The following is a 19,586-nucleotide window of genomic DNA, read 5'->3' as shown; positions in this document are numbered from 1 at the left end:
ACTGGCAGTGGTACCTGATACTTCCCCATCTACCGGAGGCTTCCTAGGAACTTACTGCCACCATGAACCCTGAAGCTGAGCCGTAATATTAAAATTCGCTCCTCATAAACCAAAAGACAAGTACTGAACCTCCGAAACTGTACAATTACTAAAAACTGTGAGGGTAACATTTCATATACATTTTCCTTTGACTGTGCTTGTTAGAAAAACTGCTACTCTTTCGTGTACTGCCCTCTCTGACTTCCAGTGTGTCCGAATGGATGGGTGGAACTTGCGCCTGATTTTCGTTCGTGAAACAAGCAAATGGCAGGACATTACACGTAACTGTAGTGGTACATGTCCTTTGGCCGCAGAGGCCACGAGGGTTCCAGGTTGTATGCACAAATTGAACAAGAAATTAGTACAGGCTGCACACAGGTTTTAATACGATCTACAACCAAGCGGTATCGCTATCGTTTCTCTTTTCGAATTTCGGGGAGGGCACTGGCTACTCATACCGAGCCTTTCTGTCGTTCTTTCCAGTCTCTCAGTGTAAAGGGATGGCAGTACTTGAATCAGGCCACGAGCACCTCCTTTTTCCTTTCCAGTTTATTATTCACTAGTCATTCTGCCATTCGAGGCAGTTCAGTCTGAGATGCTGAGAGATTCGTAACATAACAAATTAGAATCAAACGGGCGCAAGTAGTTTCAAACATTTTGATAAATGGTGGTTCAAACTCCATGTTCTGTGATATCAACAGTTCAATTTTCTTTTCTTCCTCCTCGCTCCCACTTTGGAGAATAGGATTGATTTCTCAGTTTCATGTTCATTTTTACAGACGGTAGGACTCCTTGGACGGGTGATCAGTTTGTCGCAAGGCCTCTACCTGTACACAGGTCAACACAAACACAATAAACGCATACACACACCAAACATTCATGTCTTGTGTGGGAGCTTCCGGGCGAGCGAAGACAGTACATAGACTGCTCCGCTACCGCGACCGGCAGCAGTTCGATTACCTCTGCAATAATACATTTTGTAGCTGCAGTAAATGGAAACATTCACTAGAGTTCACCAGAATAATCGGGAAGGACATGAATGTCTCGGGAGATATCGGTGTACGGAGCTAATGTGTGCATTATTCTTGCCAATGCTTTTATACATTCATTACCTAAAATTGAAACGTCCGTTGTCTAAATGGAAATTATGTGTAATAAGAAACCAAATGGAGCATACTGCGATTCGAATGTAACCTGGTTCTGATTTACTTTCTAATGTATAGTTAACAGACGAATGTAACATTATTTAAGGACTATAAGTTATTGACGCCGATCACGGTAGCCGAGCGGTCTAAGGCATGTACTGTCTTCGCTCGCTCGGAAGTCGGGATCGTGAGTTCGAATCCCTCTCAGGGCATAGATTTTTAATATGTGTGTGCGTATACGCGCGCGCATTTTTCTGTGTTTATGTTTGCCTTGCGGCGAGCTGATCACCCGCCCAAGGAGTCATACCTAATGTCTAAGAACTAGTAAACCGAAGTGAAACGAAGAGTTTCATGGAGGTGGACCAAGGCCAAAATGGAGCTGTAGCGCCAAAGGAAAAAAAAATTATTGATGGCCTAATGAATCTCTGACGCTGTATCATCACGATGTTTTTTCTTTACGTAGTAGGCGACCCAAATACCAGACCGTTTGCAGAACTCACACTAAGATTTCAATTTTCTCTGAATCAGATCAATATGCAAAACCACAAATGCGCCATTTGGAGAAATCTTTTGTCAATCCATCTTTAAATCGAATGTTGCTGTCTTGCACTGAGGGTGTGAATTCTGACTAATGGGGCTATAAGACTTGGTATTCTGACCACAGTCGCAGGTTGATTTATACAGCGCATATCTAGAGCAGAACTTGCAGGACCTTCATATATGTGGCACCCAATACACGTACCGAATTTTAAAAAGATTAACGGACGATTCTGAGTGACTCGAACATGTTATTCCTTGAATCGATCCTGTGGGGTAAGGGGTAACATGGATGAATGCCCAACCATGCAGTAGCATAATTTGCTGATATTTGATTTAAAGTTCTCACAACTGTGACTAGGAAGAGTATTGCATTCTGGAATGTGATGCCGTATAGTCTAGCAGAAATTTACCGAAGTATCGGAGGAACGTCCTGCCTCCCTCTTCATCGTCAAAGAGTGATCCGGGCAAGCAGCAAGGAAAAGAGATTGGCCTTATCAGCATGCTTCCTGCAGCAACAACCTTACTGAAATATCTGACCAAATTTCTGTTCTGCTCATGAAAAAAAATATTGTGTCAGCAGAATATTTAGGTGTGCTGAAACTATAACAAATTTAATTATACAATTATTTGGCTCATGCTGCTGAAACATATAATCGCGGGATACAACACGCTCCAGTTCACCAGCGTTGCCAGCTGCTGTACAGGACATTAGTCCTGCCATATCACTGTGACACCTCATACCAAATCTCCCATCTAATTCTGTGACAGGGTACACTGATCGTCCGACGATTCCTATGTTGTTTCACGACGCTGTTTCAAGCTCCATAGATTACATTGCGCTAATAATTAATGATGCCGTTCACGGTAGCCGAGCGGTCTGAGGCATGTACTGTCTTCGCTCGCTTGGAAACCAGGATCGTGGGTTCGAATCCCACTCACGGCATGGATGTTTAGTTTGTATGTATGTGTGTGTGCGTTTTTCTGTGTTTGTGTACAGGTAGAGGCCTTGCGACGAGCTGATCACCCGCCCAAGGAATTCTACTGAATGTGTAAGATCTAGAAAAACCGAAGTGAACAGAGAAGTTCATGGAGGTAGGCCTAGGCCCACTGGGGCTGTAGTGCCAAGGAAAAAAATAATTGATAGTGAACTGGTAGGGATAGGAAGGGAGGTACTTTGACTCATTTGAATATACCATGCTACCATTAGCATGAAGAGACTGAGGAAAATTGTGATGCAACTCACTGAGGATAACCAGTTTATTTACAAGATTCGAACCAGGAGCGTCCAGATTACAAGTTTAGAGTATTACCGCTACGCTACTGTCCTTAGTTTCGATACGTGTCGTGGCAGTCAAGACATAATTTCGCTTTGATGTAGTGAAATACTCAATAACATGTTCACAAAAGTCCGCCGTTATATCCTGTACTCCTACAATATGTGTGTGTAAGGTCCTGTTTTGGCCGCGCCATAGCTCAAGCGGTTAGTCGCTGGCTTCCCACCGCGGCGGCCCAGGTTCAAACCCGGGTCTGGTCAAGTGGGATTTGTGGTGGACAAAGTGGCGCTGGGGTAGGTTTTCTCTGAGTACTTCGGTTTCCCCTGCCAATCTTCATTCCAACAAATTCTCCATCATCATAATAACCCGGGGCAGGTACAATAGGTCAATCAGTGGCCGACGTGCCGAGTGGACCCACCTGGACTCCCCCCCCCCCCACACTATGCATTACTCCTACATCGACACAAAATTGCTCTTCCTTGCAGACGTCAAAGTCAACATCTTTACGCTTCTCATCTCTCAACCGAAGTCCTGCAGTTGAATGTTTTCCATTCCTGAGTTCAGGCCTTCTGTCGGAGACACTCTGTCCTGATCGGGATTCTCGGAGATTACCTCAGATTGTACAAGCGCATTTTGGCCTCTACTCTTTCTTGCCACACAATTCCTAATTCATTGCATCCATCCTTGCTTTAGGTTCTATAAAAACTTTATAACTGAGATAGCATTATTAAACAATTCGATTCTGTTCAGTTCAGTTATTTATTTGCGTCAAAATACGTGTATGAAATCCCAAAGGCTAATTACAAAGCGAGCCGGTCACGGTAGCCGAGCGGTCTAAGGCATGTCCTATCTTCGCTCGCTCGGAAGCCGGGATCTTGGGTTTGGATCTGTTTCCTGTGAGGTACGAACTGAATTCTTATATATTGCCGGTCACGGTGGCCGAGCCGGCCCTGTGTTTAGGTAGAGGCCTTGCGACGAGCTTATCACCCGTCCAAGGAGTCCTACCGTCTGTAAACTAATCAAGAATCTGAGAAATCATCCCTGTTCTCCAAAGTGGGAGCAAGAAGAAAGAAAATTACAAAGCGAGGACAAGTAAAGAAGCAGGAGGCCAGATAAAAAAGAATAGAGTGAGATGTGTTGTGAAGACCGCTGCGTGTGATTTACGCACGGTGTCCACTCCTCCAAAACAGTCGACTGTCAAAACTGATTTAATCGCAGTCTGCGGAGATGCAAATCTAAATGTTCTCTTTTTATTATTACATCCATTTGTTTGGCCGTAATGAAGATATCCGTGCAACAGTAAAGTTATTTAATGACGCTTTCAATCTGTGTTGAACGAAATTTTAAACTGGCATAAAATTCTCGTTAAATTCTATTCTATCATGTTGTATTTTATATATCATAGTTTAACTATTTTACAGAATTCACATTAGCTCCAGTACTATAATTAGTGGCATGGTAGTAGTCACATAACACGCATCCTAAGGGCCGTCTGGCTTATCTACAGCGTGTCGCTACGAGGCATGTGGGACCAGCCCGTCCCATTACGTAGACTATAAATTTGGAATTAGTGTGTTACTACGCAAGTGCCTTAGACATGTAACCCAGCCTTGCATTTATGGACCTTGGAACATTCCAATGAACTTTTGTTATGGTTGGGCATCAATTAAGATGCAATTGCAAGTAATATACAAAGTTCAGGTGTTATTAAGAAAAGCAGGACCTCTTGTTTACCGAGCCGAGGTATGTCTGACAGCATAGTCATTAGACTGGGGTGCGATTCCCGACAGACGCTGAAATGTTCTTCTTCGTCAACGCGTCAAGACCTGCTCTGAGCTACATCAGGAATCTTGCAGATTATCGGAGCGCTTTTCACGAGGATAAAGTTGCCGGAGCTTGAAGCTCACTACTTATATATATCTACCGAGAATAAGGACATGTGAAGTTGCACCTCCGTCACCTACACATCTTTATGATATTGTGACAGATTGGGCCGATTCTAGGAGACGAATACGTAAATTTGTTCCAACCGAGGAGCATCCAGCAATAGAAGGGCGTCCGGTGTTAGGTAAGAGACCAGTAAACACATACTACAGCAACGAATACGCAACAGTAGGGCGTCAGTTGCTAGGCAGTGCAAGGGTGGACACGGCTGACAACAATACATAATATCCATTGCTAAGCAGCGATGTGTTTTCTGTTGGACGTGATTGATCGGAATCACTCCCCGGTCGCTTTACCCCGGGGAAATAGCCCGCGATACCCATTGGATAGGAGGTTGGGTGGGCCTGGCCTCAGAACCGGTCTGAATGGCGTGGAGAGTAGAATGATTTCAGCTCCTGTTAGGACTCGGAGGCACGCGGTAGCGTAGTTCCTTCAGGCACTTCAGTAGTTGGCTGAGGCACTATGCTACAAACCGGAAGGTCGCGGGTTCGAGTACCGATGAAGTGGACTTTCACTCAGCCTAATTCTTCTAGCCCCACTATGACCCTGGGGTTGACTCAGTACCAGGAATCTTCCGGGGGGGGGGTAAAAGGCGGCCGAGGCATAAGGCTGACGACCTCACCACTATTTGTGAACCGATTGTCTAGATAATGTGGGGCCCTTAACGTTTCACAACCCTATGGGCCTCCATGGCCTGTTACAGGGATAGCTTTACCTTTTACCAGGCCATGAAGACGCATAGGTGAGTGGAGGTATAGCTCCACTGTACTTGACCACAGCATTAGGTGGAGGTGAGCGGTGAACTTCACACCTCGGACGCTGGATAGGAGGCTGGGTGGGCACCAGAGCCAGTCTAGACGTTGTGGAGAAGAACAAATCTCTTGCCTCTGCCGAGAATCAAACTCCGGCCGTCCAGTCTCTAGCCCGTCGCTATCCCGGCTCGTAGACACACACATAGAAGGAAGATTTTAATTTACTATTTACTGTGTGGGGCAGCCGAAAAAATATGCTGAATGTAAAATCGACGATATACTTGAAGAATAAAAGTATTATTGATGTGGAAATAAATAGAACGGTCGAAGATTTCCGACACAGAAGGGATCTGTTACACCTTCGCTTAGTAACAGCAAAACTGGCTCTGCTCTATGAAGCATTTGCAGTCTTACTACACCTGTAACTTTGTCTTAAAACATGTCGTTTTAGAAAGTCCAAGAGAATCTGGAAAGAAAAGAATCGAAATATAATTTTATATATGAATTACTGTTATGTGTTGAGACTAAGAATATTAGACAAGCAAAGAAACCGATTAAGAATAAACGCATCATAACGTCATGAATCCTACAGATTTCTAAGTCATCTAAACTTTTCAACCTTATAAGTATTTGGGACATAGCAGACTCTGTAAAAGCACGGCCCATCTTCTTCTCCGTCTTATAAATATACGCTTTCCAAGAATATTTGTATTAAAAGTTTATGGTATGGTATTCTTATTTCATCCATTCGAGCCACTTGTAACATGAATTCCTTGCGAACAGGAATCGTCTTTCAGGGATGTATCACAGTGAGATAAGGAACAGACACTTGAACCAAGCTGCTGTTCCTTGTGGCCCGACCCTGAGACAGCGACATAAGGGACTGGCGATAAGGGGAGTGCCTGTCTTATAATTTTCTGTACCATACACGTTTGTTTAAAAATATATAATTATTGTCTATGGACTTGGGGACGTATTCCATGTTTGCTATTGGAAGTGACAAACAGTCACGTCATTATATAATAAATGAAACTTGCAACCATCACATGGTGGTAAATTTGTCCCTGTGCTTATCTAATTAAGCACCACGTCCCTGCAGCTTTAGCGCCGGTGAAAGAGCCCCCGGTACCCATTGGCTAGGAGGTTGGGTGGACCCCAAAGACGGTTTGGACGCTGTAAAGAAGAGAAAATACTTGACCCTACCCAAACCCTCGATCGTCCAACCCGTAGCAAGTCGCTACACTGACTGCGCTATCGCGGTGCTTATTCATGAAATTCGTAAAAAACGCTATTAAGAAATATTTATTTTTCTCTAATTATGCGGCCGGGGTTGCAGAGTCAAACAATAAAATTATCCCTTAACTAAGTATGGGTATGGCAGGCCAGTATCTGATGAACAGTAATGATTATTTTTTTTAAAAAGGCCAGTTTAAGGAGATCCAGTAACTAGCGTCGACCGCTAGCTGTATGCTGACAAAATTTATACTATGTTTTATGGGACAATATTCAATATAAAATATTTTTTTTATTGTCGTAAGTTATAAAGTTGGTAACGGATCTTGTCGCTCTTTTAATTTTATGTTTGGAAGATATCAGAGCGATGGTCCGGTGCGTCTACCTAGTGGTGCGTGTAGTATTGCTTTCGTCTGCTACTTGCGAGTGCACACTGCAGGTTCAGGCGCACACATGCGTGTCTATTGCATTCAGAAACACTGGAGTAGGACGTGTAAATTGCTGTTTGTGTTTCGTGGAGATGGATTGAGTCAGATTGCAGAAACTTCTTTAGCGTTCATGCTATAACGAAGTCGTAAATTAAAAGAACGAAAGGTCTAATATAGAGGTTATGTCATTCCATCGGTTCATGTATTAATAATTATCAGATTAAAGATATTTTTATGGATTTTTATTAAAATTTTCAGCGGAGAACATCAGTAAACGTTATCTTAAGAATTAAATTCTCTTCGGGTTGGTTTTATTAGCACCAAAATTCGTGAGTGGACGCAAATACCATGTTTCAGTTGGGCCCCTTAGAAAGAGCTAATGTCAATTTCTTTCTAAGGGGCCCAACTGAGTAGGTGTCTTCCTTTCTCACCTGAACACGGAAACAGATCCAGTTTCCGAAACTTCGTGTCCTCTATTACCTAGAATTCCGGATGATGGAAAAAGTCCAAAAACCCAGTAATTCTGTGTGTCATACACTATCGTCAGAACCCTTTAGAAAATACCATGCTTGTTATATTTCCCTAAACAAAATGTGCATCAAATAATTATTAGAGTCCAGAAGACATATATAATCTACATAACCTGAACTAGATTCAGATGTTAATTTGAATGAAACAATAAGATTAGCGTAATTTGGAAGGGTTCCTATTTCGTAAAAATAAAATCACTTGAGAATATTTCTCTCTATGATGCATCAGAGATAGTTTCAATATCTTGGGCATCATTCATGGTACAGATTTCATACTAAACGCGCAATATTCTGGAATGTATTCTGCTTCCCTCTTCATACAAAAAAATGAAAACATTAGTCTTAATCACTGGTCTGAAATATTGCATTTTTATTATTTGCCTCCTATCCAGTGGGTGTATTTGGCTCTTACGCTGGGGGTAATGCGGCGAGGGCATGAATCAAATCACCTACCTCCGTCTAGTGCTGAGGTCAAGGATGGTGCAGCTATACCTCCACTTCCCCATATGTTTTCGACGTTAATATCCAAGATGTTAGAAGCAGCAAAAAAAAAAAGCAGTATGCATGTTTTTCCTTCGTAAGTAGTAGCTCTAGACACGCAATTTTTAAAACATCGATAGATGTTAGAATACACTTGACTTACACTGTGTAACACTTACACACTGGAGCTATATTCTTATATAGGGGATTGCCAATAAATTATTGATGAATTTATATCAGCAGTCCTTTACGTATGTAGGAAGAGATTTTATTTATGGCAGAACAGGCTACTATGAAGGTGATACATGTCTATAATATGGAACGTGTTAACATTGAAATCCTACATCTGTCGACTTTTTTTTTGAGGCCTGTTAGCAGGCATTCGATCACTAGCGGAATGACTTCGAACAAATGCATGTAACAGGTTAATTCAACAGTTAAGTGATTCATATCTGAGAGTTATCTGTTTCGAATACCGGTTCTTCTTAGTTTTTGGAACCTGCAGATGAATAACGGAATATTCAAGCAGGCCACGGCAAAATTTTTCACATAACTTTTAGCGGACCAGTCATTTTATATCACTAGTTCTCTCGATCTATTATCTTCAACGCTGTAACACGAATTCCAACACCGAAATCTCTCCACTTGACCGTACTTTGAACCTATTCACCCCGTCTTCCCTCCTCAGAAACTCCCTTCTTGAGATATTCTCCGATATATATTCTTCTGCCTTTTTTTTTGTCTTCGTAGAAATCGAATTTGAAGAGATTTCCACGCATAAATGTTTTCGTACGAGTAATTTCAGATTTACCCTGTCCATAATACATTTCCAGTCTACAAGCATTGAAACACTCAATATATGACTTCTTTGGAAACATGAGTTGAGATTGGTAAATAATGCAATTTCTTATGACGTGTTGCCATCCACCTTCACCTGATTAGCCGCAAAGTAAAGTTGAAAGGAGTTGTCTTATTTTCGGTTCCTTGAGAATAACTATGAAGTTGATGATTATGAGGAGTCCTAATTAGTAATTCTAATGATATCTGTTGAAATACTTAGAATAATATTTATATTATTACATTTTTAATGTATAATTAATTATATAGTTTTTACTCTTAATTTTCCTTAATAAGTGACATATTCAGTTTCGTCAAAAATAATTAATATTTTTCTCATTGGAAAAATATATGCCGTCAGTTTATATTCGGAACTACCTTACGTTCAGGTTTATGCGTATTCATTATCACATACAACACTGTCTTTTACTTGTCTCTTACGATTTGTTTTCAAGACAGTCCCCGACATCTAATACTAATTGTACGTAATAGAACTAATATACAACATCCCACTACTTTAGCTCATCCCCAGTCGGCATAACAAATTTTCCTAAGATCCATCTTTATGCTATACACATCTCATTATGTCTTCAACTGACCGAATTCCATGAGTTTTCCCCAGTAAAATTCTGTATGTATTTCGTATTTCTGTCTTCGTCCTACGTCCTCCTTCATTTCAGTCTCGTGGTAATAATAAGTGATCCTTGCAGGCCACGGCAGTTGATACCTTCTCATAAAATAAAATAACAGTAACCTCTGAAATTCCTTGTCCCTACCTGTGTTTGAAGCTGGGAATCAGGAACCCACAATACGAGACAGAATTCCCTGGAGCGTAAAGGGCCGCCTCTGAAGAGGAACGTTGGTTGAAGGATGGGCACCTAGTAGTAGTAGTAATACGTCGTAGTTTTAAGAAGCGTCGGCGTCGCGAAGTAACGCTACTTGGGGTGGCGGACCGTTTTCTGCTGCTGGCCACCACGCTGCAACGTGCTTTATAACATTGTACACGCTTTAGGCGACGCGGGGACGACGGCACGACGCGGATTCACCAATCATATTCCTAGGCGGAGGCGGGAAAGGTAAGGAATTCATTCTACCCCTAACCTCCCCTCAGCGGCGGAAGGAAATAGCGCGTGCGCCTGGATTGCAGACAAGAGTGAGCATCGCGTAGTGTTTAGAGACCCTCGCTGTCACAAGTACGGTCATTAGAATTAGGCCCCTACTTCTCACTCCAAAGCAAATTAACACTCCCTGAAACCACCACCGCATGTTAGGGGGCGTATGCTTAATGAAGTAGGACAGCGTTCCAAACCATCCGTGGTTTACGGACGGCACTATCAACTTGCACATGTAATTATTATTAGCAAGTGCAAACATTATTCGCTTTGTGTTTTAAAACTTCAGTTTTCTTTCTTAGTTTCTTGGGGTGGGGTGAGACAGTCCACTTGGTATTGCGGCCTCTGTTTGGCCTATTGTACCAGGTGAGGATGACTGTGGAACACTTGGTGGAATGTGAATTGGCAGGGGAAACCAAAGTACTAGAAGAACTCCTGCCCCAGTGCCACTTTGACAACCACAAATCCTACATGACCCGCCCTGTTTTCGAACCCGGACCGCAGCGGTGGGAAGCCTTCGACTAACCGCCTGAGCTGTGGAACGGCCTTGTTTTAAGTAATTTTTTTACTAACTATATGTAACAGAAGCTGATATAAGTGTTTTCATATGATGTTGAAATCAGAGGGACTTCATGATGACCCCACAACGAAGATTCATAATTACAAATTACGCAGGAGATATTTGAAATAATTTATGTTTTCAGAAAGTTCGTGTACTGTCAGGTTGCTACATGACAGTAAGAAATCTAATCGTAACTGACACTGATCTGTCTGATGAGACACTTGCTCGGGTAAAGTATGGATTTCTTGTTTAGTTGCTACGAGGAACAGAAAATTTCGTTATTAATGTACTTCATAGACGTACGGGTCATTGGCAGGACGGAATTAATGATACCTTAACAGACTTCGCCATAGCTCTATAATTGTTTCTACCCACAGTATTAATCTATGAGCTGCCTCTAGGTAGTCGGTATAGCTACTGGCTCTAGACTGGATGGCGAAGAGTCGGAGTTTGAATCCCGGTAGGAGCAAGATTTGTCTCTCCACGTTATCCACACCGGTTCTGAGGTTCACCCAGCCTCTTGTTCAATGGGTAACGGTGGCTGTTTTCCCGGGGAGTAAAGTGGTCGGGTCGTGAACTAGTGCGATAAAGAATACGTGGATGTATAAATCTACGCCCCCATATGTCTTCATCGCATAATTCTTAATTAGTTAAAAGTATCTACAGACCGGGAATTATGAAGCAGTAGTTTGCAGTAATTGAAGTGCAAGTAACACGTGTGTTGCGATCCTTATATAATAAACGCCAGAAATACGCGCACGCAACAGTAGAAAAGGTATTGGAAAAAGTGTTTTCTATGTGGTCCGCACCATGCCCAGTGCTAGGCAATGGGCAGATAAAGACTCGTGACAACAAGAAATATTTTCTATGTAGTCCTCGCCATGTACAGTGCTAGGTAACGGGTCAATGAACACGCATTCTGACATGTGACACGTGATTTCCATGAAGTCCTGCCTGAGTTTATATAACAGTCTACAAATAATTGTGAGTTCAGTTCAGTAGTTAAGTTGAGTGTTAAGCTGTGGAGTGTTAACCAGCGGACAACGACATAATCTCCATTGCTAAGATTCGTTATAGGAAACGTCTAGTGAGAACACTGCAGAAGAATTGCTATTGTTGAGACCTGTTACCAAGCAACGACTAGTGAAAGCAGACTTAAAAGACTTAGTGTGGAGTGGTTTGGAGTGTGTAAATCACTAATGGTGTAATAATTATTTGTAATTACGACCTGTAAGTTGTCAATAAATCTATTCACAAATCAAAATCCCGTCTATAGTCACTAATACATATGACAATATGCACTAGGTATGATGTACAAGCAGATCATCTGGCAACTAAGTAAGACGTTCTCCTACTTTCATTTCACTACATACGAATATTGAGTATTTGGTACGAAACAGACCCACAGAATACACCGCACACATAAAGTACAACGAGTCATTGTTTACATTCCATACAGAACGGACAGTACTTTTTAAGATGAGGCACCGACTAAATAATTAACGTTAATATTACTACATCTACATCACGGGCCTCCAAAACAGTTTATTATATATACAAAATATAGACTACTCCAATTTGCCCTTGGGAACACAACAAAATCACAAAAACCAACAACTGACTCGATGATGTAAAGCATCACTCGAAGAATTTTATTCTTGTTTTATACACTAACTTTTGTTTTATATAATCTAATTTAAGATGTGAATCTACTGGGTGATAATGTAGATACCATAAAGAAAAACACAAACTTGAATTGACGCAAGTAAAGAGGTTGGTCTAGAAGTAAATACAGAGAAATCTNTGGACCGAAGAGAGATGAAGTGACAGGAGGTTGGAGAAAACTGCATAAAGAGGAGCTTCATAACTTGTACTCTTCTCCAAGTATAATTAGAATGATCAAGTCAAGAAGGATGAAGTGGGCAGGGCATGTAGCACGAATGGGGGGAGACGGGGAATGCGTATAGGAGATTGGTGGGAAAGCCAGAAGGAAAGAGACCACAGGGAAGACCAAGGCGTAGGTGGGTGAACGATATTAAAATGGATCTTAGAGAGATAGGATGGGGTGGTATGGATTAGATTGATCTGGCTCAGGATAGGTCCCAGTAGAGGGCTCTTGTGAACACGGAAATGAACTTTCGAGTTCCATAAAATGCTGGGAAAGTCTTGAGTAGCTGCAGAATTGGCGGCTCCTCCAGAAGCACTCAGCTCCATGAGTAAGTAAGTAAGTAATATAATATTTCAGCGGCTGCTCCCTTCCTTGCGGTGTCCGACGTGAATTGCTTCTTCCACTTCTTGAGGTTTGTGTACTGGAACTGCGTTCCCAGTTCGGAAGTAAACACACTATCGATCGTTTATCTCTTCCTAGGCCTTCCCTGGTCTCTTCGCCCACGATGTCTGTATTCCGGAAACAGTGAAATTGGTGTACAGGGGCCTCACCAACAAAGGGCTGCTTGTAAAAGTAATGCTTTCGCGGAAACACCCGAAAGACCAAACCAAAATGTCAGCTGCTGTATTTGACAAAGAAAACCAAGGCACCTTTTGTAGCGTAATAAAGCATTGAGACTTGTGTAATGGCTGTAGTTCTTCGTTTGAGTGTTGCTGTAGCTAACATTAAAAGATTTATAACTGTTAGGGCACAAAACCGGCAATCATTTACTAATAAGCAAAGAAAAACAGACATAAACCTTACTCTACAAGAATTTAACACCATCCAACAAAACTTGCAGATTACCATAGAAGAAGAACAAAATAATCAAATTAATATGCTAGACATAACAGCGCCTGAGTCTGGTGTCGGTAGGCCGAAACATGCAGTACATGCAAACGTCTCGCGTGTTTATATCATCATTGTGTCGACCGAGTAATAACAGACATATCTCAGGGATGTTCTTTGTTCAAGAAAGGAGCACAAGAATTAGATTAATTTCCCGAGAAAAAAAACAGGTATCCTTGGCATGTTCATCATGAACTATAAAAGTAAAATATTTTCACGTGTTCTTCTAATGCGACAATTAATTAATGCGATCCGTATTAGAGGAATCGATTTCTTGGATATTCACAAGGAGGAACTACAGTTAGTTGTAACACAAACTTACTGTTACTATAACACTTCCTAACTACGAACAATAAACTGCAGTCTTTACTTCTGACTTCTTGGTCTGTAGTCTCCTGGACTCTGCTTACCTTCTGTTTCCCCTCTTTAATGTCTCACTGTCTGTCGGTCGGTTATCTTCGCTAGGCAGCTAGAGATCACCTCCTTCAGCAGTAGAGTTATCGCGTTCTTAGCCGTTACTGTGTTCTGGCCGGTAGGTTGCCGTGTGAACGGAAACGTTCTTGTATGCATTATCTAGGAATCGGCGTCTCTCTATTCAGTGCATCGCTTCCTCCATCGAATTCGTTGCTGTTGAAACATAATTAACGAACCGTTGTCTATCAATGGACGTCTGGCTCTTCCTCCATTATTGCGGCTTTCAGGCGTCATGTTACAGTATAGAAATATTACATTAGTCTATACTCCTGTGTAAATTATCGATACAATATAAGCAATTATGCGAGTATGCTATAGCTCTTGCATCTCAACTGTGTGTATTTTTAATAGTTAGTTTGTAGCTCACTTGAAATAAGTTTTTTAGTTTCTTAGGGTGTGGTGAGACTGAGTTCACTTGCTACGTCGGCCACTTCTGACTGGCCTATTCTACCATCCTAGGGTGATAGATGATTATGAGTGCGGAACAGTGTATGAAATGACAATAAGCAGGGGAAACCGAAGTACTCGGAGTAAACTGCCCCAATGCCACTTTGTCCACCACAAATCCCACATGACCTGACCGGGTTCGAACCCGGGCCGACGCCGTGAGAAGTCATCGACTAACCACCTGAGCTATGGCACGGCCTCTGTGGGTCTATTACTGACTTTCATGAAATGTGCGTATGCACACGAATGACTTTTCTCCTTTTTTCTAAATGTCTAACTTCCTCCAAATCTTGTACGAGCACGAGCATTCCTTTCTGTTCTGTTCGCCCGACGTTGACNTTTTCTAAATGTCTAACTTCCTCCAAATCTTGTACGAGCACGAGCACGAGTTTGCCTGATGTTGATGTCCTGCCTCCTAAGACGTATGAATGTAGGATTTCAGATGCAGTGGAATTTATGTAGTTACTATAGTTTACCAATTGATGGCACGCAGTTAGTAAAACATACATGTTCTAATTGTGTTTACGAGAAGCAGTAAATGGTGGGAATTGGCTGTCGGGATAACNAGGATTTCAGATGCAGTGGAATTTATGTAGTTACTATAGTTTACCAGTTGATGGCACGCAGTTAGTAAACATACATGTTCTAATAGTGTTTACGAGAAGCAGTAACTGGTAACAGTACGGCACAACTGGACCACTACACTTCTGTCAGTAATAAATAAAGTATGCACGTCAAGAAACGGGCATGCTTTTACAGCTTGTCATCACACTCCCGACTGGTATTCAAGAAGGTACTCGGTTTGAATCTCCGTCAGTGTGCCTACTATACAGGCTCACGTTTCAAAACAGAGGAATATCGAGTAAAATTTTGTAGCTGAATCTGACTAACTTGCTAAGGTATAAATTTTCCTATAATATCAAATGTTTTGTTGGATTTTGTAGTGCATATTCCTAAATCTCTTTGGAAGAACGCTGGGATAGTACCTTTAATTAGGTCACGAGCACATCCGTATAAATCCTTCAAGTTACTGGACCCTACGGCTATGTAGGTTCACTTCATTAAATAACTTGTACTCCTTGTACTCCTAGGTCTTGTAAGAAAACACCTTCCATGAAGTGTTTCAGTCAGTACTCACTCATTCGCTCACTAATGGAGCTTAGCCGTTCTTGAGATGCTGCCAATTGTGCAGCTACTCGCGAACTTCTCAGCATTTTATGGAACCCGAAGGTTCATTACCGTGTTCACAAAGCCCTCCAGCGGTCTATCCCGAGCCAGATCAATCCAATCCATCCGATCCCATTCTGTTTCTCTGAGATCCACTTTAATATTGTCCACCCACCTACGTCTTGTCTTCCCAGTGGTCTTATCCCTTGCGGCTTTCCCACCAATATCCTATATGCATTTCTCCTGTTTCCCATTCGTGCTACATGTCCTTCCCACCTCATCTTCCTTGACTTGATCATTCTAATTATATTTGGAGAAGAGTACAAGTTATGAAGCTCTTCATTATGCAGTTTTCTCCAATCTCGTGTCACTTCATCTCTCTTCGGTCCAATAGTTTTTCGGCTTAATAAGCGAAGAGTAGAAATAAGAAGGCTTCTGCATTAAGGTCCTGATGGTTCCTCAGTTTCTGCAGGCTTTGTCTGAACCGTAATTAACCTACCCTTGCTTGTAATGGTCTCTTCCCAGTTACAGAAACTTGTAATTGCCAAATAGACCTCAAATGGTAAAAAATGGTAAACCTATCTTGATTGATTACGCAAAGCCTTCCTATTACTTAGGCCTGTGGCTGGTTTTGTTTGCCAAAGATAATCCATCAACAAGATGTCGGATTGAAAGTAAATGTGTGATTTGTAGTTTGTAGCATTTACATCGACTACAATTAATTTGGTTCTCGGTAGAGGCGTTTAGAGTTTTTATCCTCTTCACAACATTTCGCAAGCTTTTGTGATCCGCGTCTTATCGCTGACTACAGAGCAGATTGGCACAGCGGTACCGATGTACACTCTTTATCTCTGAACGTATCTGGGTAGACGAGCTGCAGATAATTCTAAGATATTCAGTGGGATACTCTCTCCCTCTTGACGTACGCAACGAAAGTACGGGGTTTGTCACTTACTGACATTTATAAAGGAAATATGCTGTTTATCTGAAGAAAGCAGTCTTCTGGGATTTGGCACCGTGTATATGTGGTGTAAATCCCAGAAGACTGCTTTCTTCATAGTCACCGCCGTGAAAGCCTCAAATCTTACATGCTGTTTATCTAATCACTGTTAATGGTCTTACGATTAGAATCTGCAGTTGAGACGGGTTCCTTATGAAATTGTCACGTACACAGTGACTACGACGCGGGGTTCGAATTGGTGACTTGAGACTTAACTATTAACTACAAGTGATTATTGCACTATCGCTAATTCACCCACTTCTCAATACGGAGCAAACTAAGTCTTCTCAGTTTGTCTTAACTAATGGTTGCCTGGAAACGGCTCCCAGCAGTGAAGACTCCTCGACTTCCGTGTTCACATCGTTGCCGGCTACCCACCGTTTCCCAATTGGTCCTCAACTAACCACTCACTGTCTATGGCTATACCTGACTGATTGCTAAATTTCTGCTGGCGCTGACCAGCGCATTGATTTTTGGTTCAGAGTCCCTCGGGATTTATGACTATTGTTACGTGTGCAGTCGTTGCCACGGAGAGGTGTTTACCGTGCCGTTGCCAAGCAACAGCCGCATTTTCTTGCTCCACTCTTCTGGTTTCAGCCCTCATGTCACAATATATTATGGTGAATGTGACTAAAGCTGTAATTATGAATGACTGGTGATTATACGGAATTACCAAAAACAATGGTAAAGGTAATAAATCTCGTGAATAACTATTTTTCCGGTGATTATAAATTATTAGCGGTTATTATTCATAACTACCAACTTCCGTTTTTTTTAATTCGCATAGCGGGGGGTGGAGTCCAGTTGGGTCCACTCGGAACGGCGGTCACTGATTGGCCTGTAGTACCTGCCCTGAGTGATTATGACGGTGGAGATTTTGGTGGAATGAAGATTGGCAGGGGAAACCGAAGTACTCAGAGAAAACCTACCCCAGCGCCACTTTGTCCACCACAAATCCCACTTGACCAGCCCCCGGGATCGAACCCGGGCCGCCGCAGTGGAAAGCCAGCGACTAACCGCTTGAGCTATAGCGCGGCCTTCCAACTTCCGTTTGTAAATGTAGTAGTCTGTATTTCTCTTTAGTTTGCGAATCCGTACTATCTTTCAAAACTCATAGGTTTGTAATCCTGCTGCTGCTATTGCTGCTGTATACCGTATTTTCGTTCGGTCTTCCAAAACCATTCCTTCATGAAATAAATGTCACATCCAACAATGTTTCATATACTGTTAAGTTTTTTGTAGCCTGGAGTCCCCAACAACAGTCAGTAAGTTCATTCCAATTTCCATTGCGTTTCTAGTGACAATACCTAATTTTCAAGCAATGTCACCTTCAGCATACGGCAAAATTCTGACCTTTGTGTTGTCTTCTCTCAGCAGCACAAATAGGGACTTGGGTGTAGTTATTTAATTTTTCTTCTAGCGCACGTTGATAATTATGGATAATAACAGGTAGTTATTCATAATTATCAGTAAAAGTGATTATTGTCACGAGTTAATATCACATTTACCAATGTTTTTGGCAGTTCTATATACTTTTCGGCTATTAATCATAACTGCAATTATTTAGCTATACCGTAAAAAGTATGTTTTCTTTTAAGGTAAATTCGGTTCGAGCTTGAAACTGACCACCTGCCTAATTCATGAAAATTTAAGACTATCCTAAAAGAAATTAACAGAGATGGGATATTGCAGGTAACCCGAAGTGGGTCTGCACTATTCCAAAAAATGGGTTTCCACCCCCCCAAACTTTTCAAGAACTTTGCATTTCAATTTATTCAATGGGAATGGGCAATAACGGCGTCTGTTGGCATTTATATCACTCTTACATAAACTTTCTTATAGGCTTATTTATTATTTTCTGTGGTTTTTTTATTAATAACAATTCTAATCCAATATTCGAACTTCTGAGGTGGGTTCTAAATTACCATAACTGCATGTGGGGTCTGAAGTACTTCAAGATATCCTGATGCATTTTTATTACGTAATTTATAAGAAACCCTAAAATTATAACATGCTGACATGAAGAATTAATTTCGACAATGGCGATAAATGATATGTTACTGCTTATTATTTGAAATTCATGTTATGAAGCGTGAAGACATTAGCGCGGGAGAATTAGTAACATTTGCACAGTTCAGTACGTCTGCACCCTGATCAGTATGAGGACCTTGACAACGGCCAACCAAGCAAACTGATGTAGCAGCAACTAAACTAAACTCTGCNTTTTTTTTTTTCCTGTCCTGAAGATTGAGACATGTTCCTCTGAAAGACCCGTTGACTTGCAACTAACTCCAGTGTATCATTTTCCAGAGGATAGAACTCTTCATAGCTACCGCTATGAGAACCTCAATTTCTGAATTCTAAAATTCAATTCGAAAAGTACAAGTTATAATCTCGTCTACGCTCTGCTGATTAATATTTTCTGTTCTTCATTGGTGAATGTTAGTAATCCTCTTTCGGACAACTTAGCTACGAATCCTTCAATAACTAGTTTAGTTTTAGTTTTTTTATTTTATTGGGTTGGTGTGAGACTGAGTCCACTTGGTACGTCGGCCACTAACTGGCCTATTGTATCAGCCCCGGATTATAGATGATGAGTGTGGAGCAGTCGGTGGAATGAGAATTGGCAGGGGAAACCGAAATACTCTGGAAGAAAAAAACCCGCCGCAATACCACTTTGTCCACCAAAAATCCCACATGACCTGACCCGGGCTCGAATCAGGGCCGTAGCTTTGGGAAGCCAGCGAATAACCACCTGAGCTATGGCATGGCCCGTCAGTAACTAAGATAAGGGGAAGTGAGGCCAATACTTGTTAGGCTACAAGGAATTTAAAACCGAAAATACG

General features: G+C 41.7%; 1 protein-coding gene across 2 annotated transcripts in view; it reads right to left on the bottom strand.

Annotated features, from left to right (window-relative positions):
• The window catches only part of LOC111870544 (allatostatins), a 200,149-nt gene that overhangs the window by 167,893 nt on the left and 12,670 nt on the right, over window positions 1-19,586 (bottom strand). The window contains exon 1 of one of the 2 annotated variants that reach the window (XM_023862910.2): window positions 9,979-10,184. The exons of the other annotated variant lie outside the window; for it this stretch is intronic. The gene's annotated coding sequence lies outside the window, so the exon portion shown is untranslated. Of the gene's footprint in view, window positions 1-9,978; window positions 10,185-19,586 lie in introns of those variants that run through there. 2 annotated transcript variants of the gene reach the window in all.

This window comes from Cryptotermes secundus, unplaced genomic scaffold (assembly GCF_002891405.2).
Source record: "Cryptotermes secundus unplaced genomic scaffold, Csec_1.0 scaffold117, whole genome shotgun sequence".
NCBI lineage: Eukaryota > Metazoa > Arthropoda > Insecta > Blattodea > Kalotermitidae > Cryptotermes > Cryptotermes secundus.
This window is presented reverse-complemented; position numbering and strand designations above follow the sequence as displayed.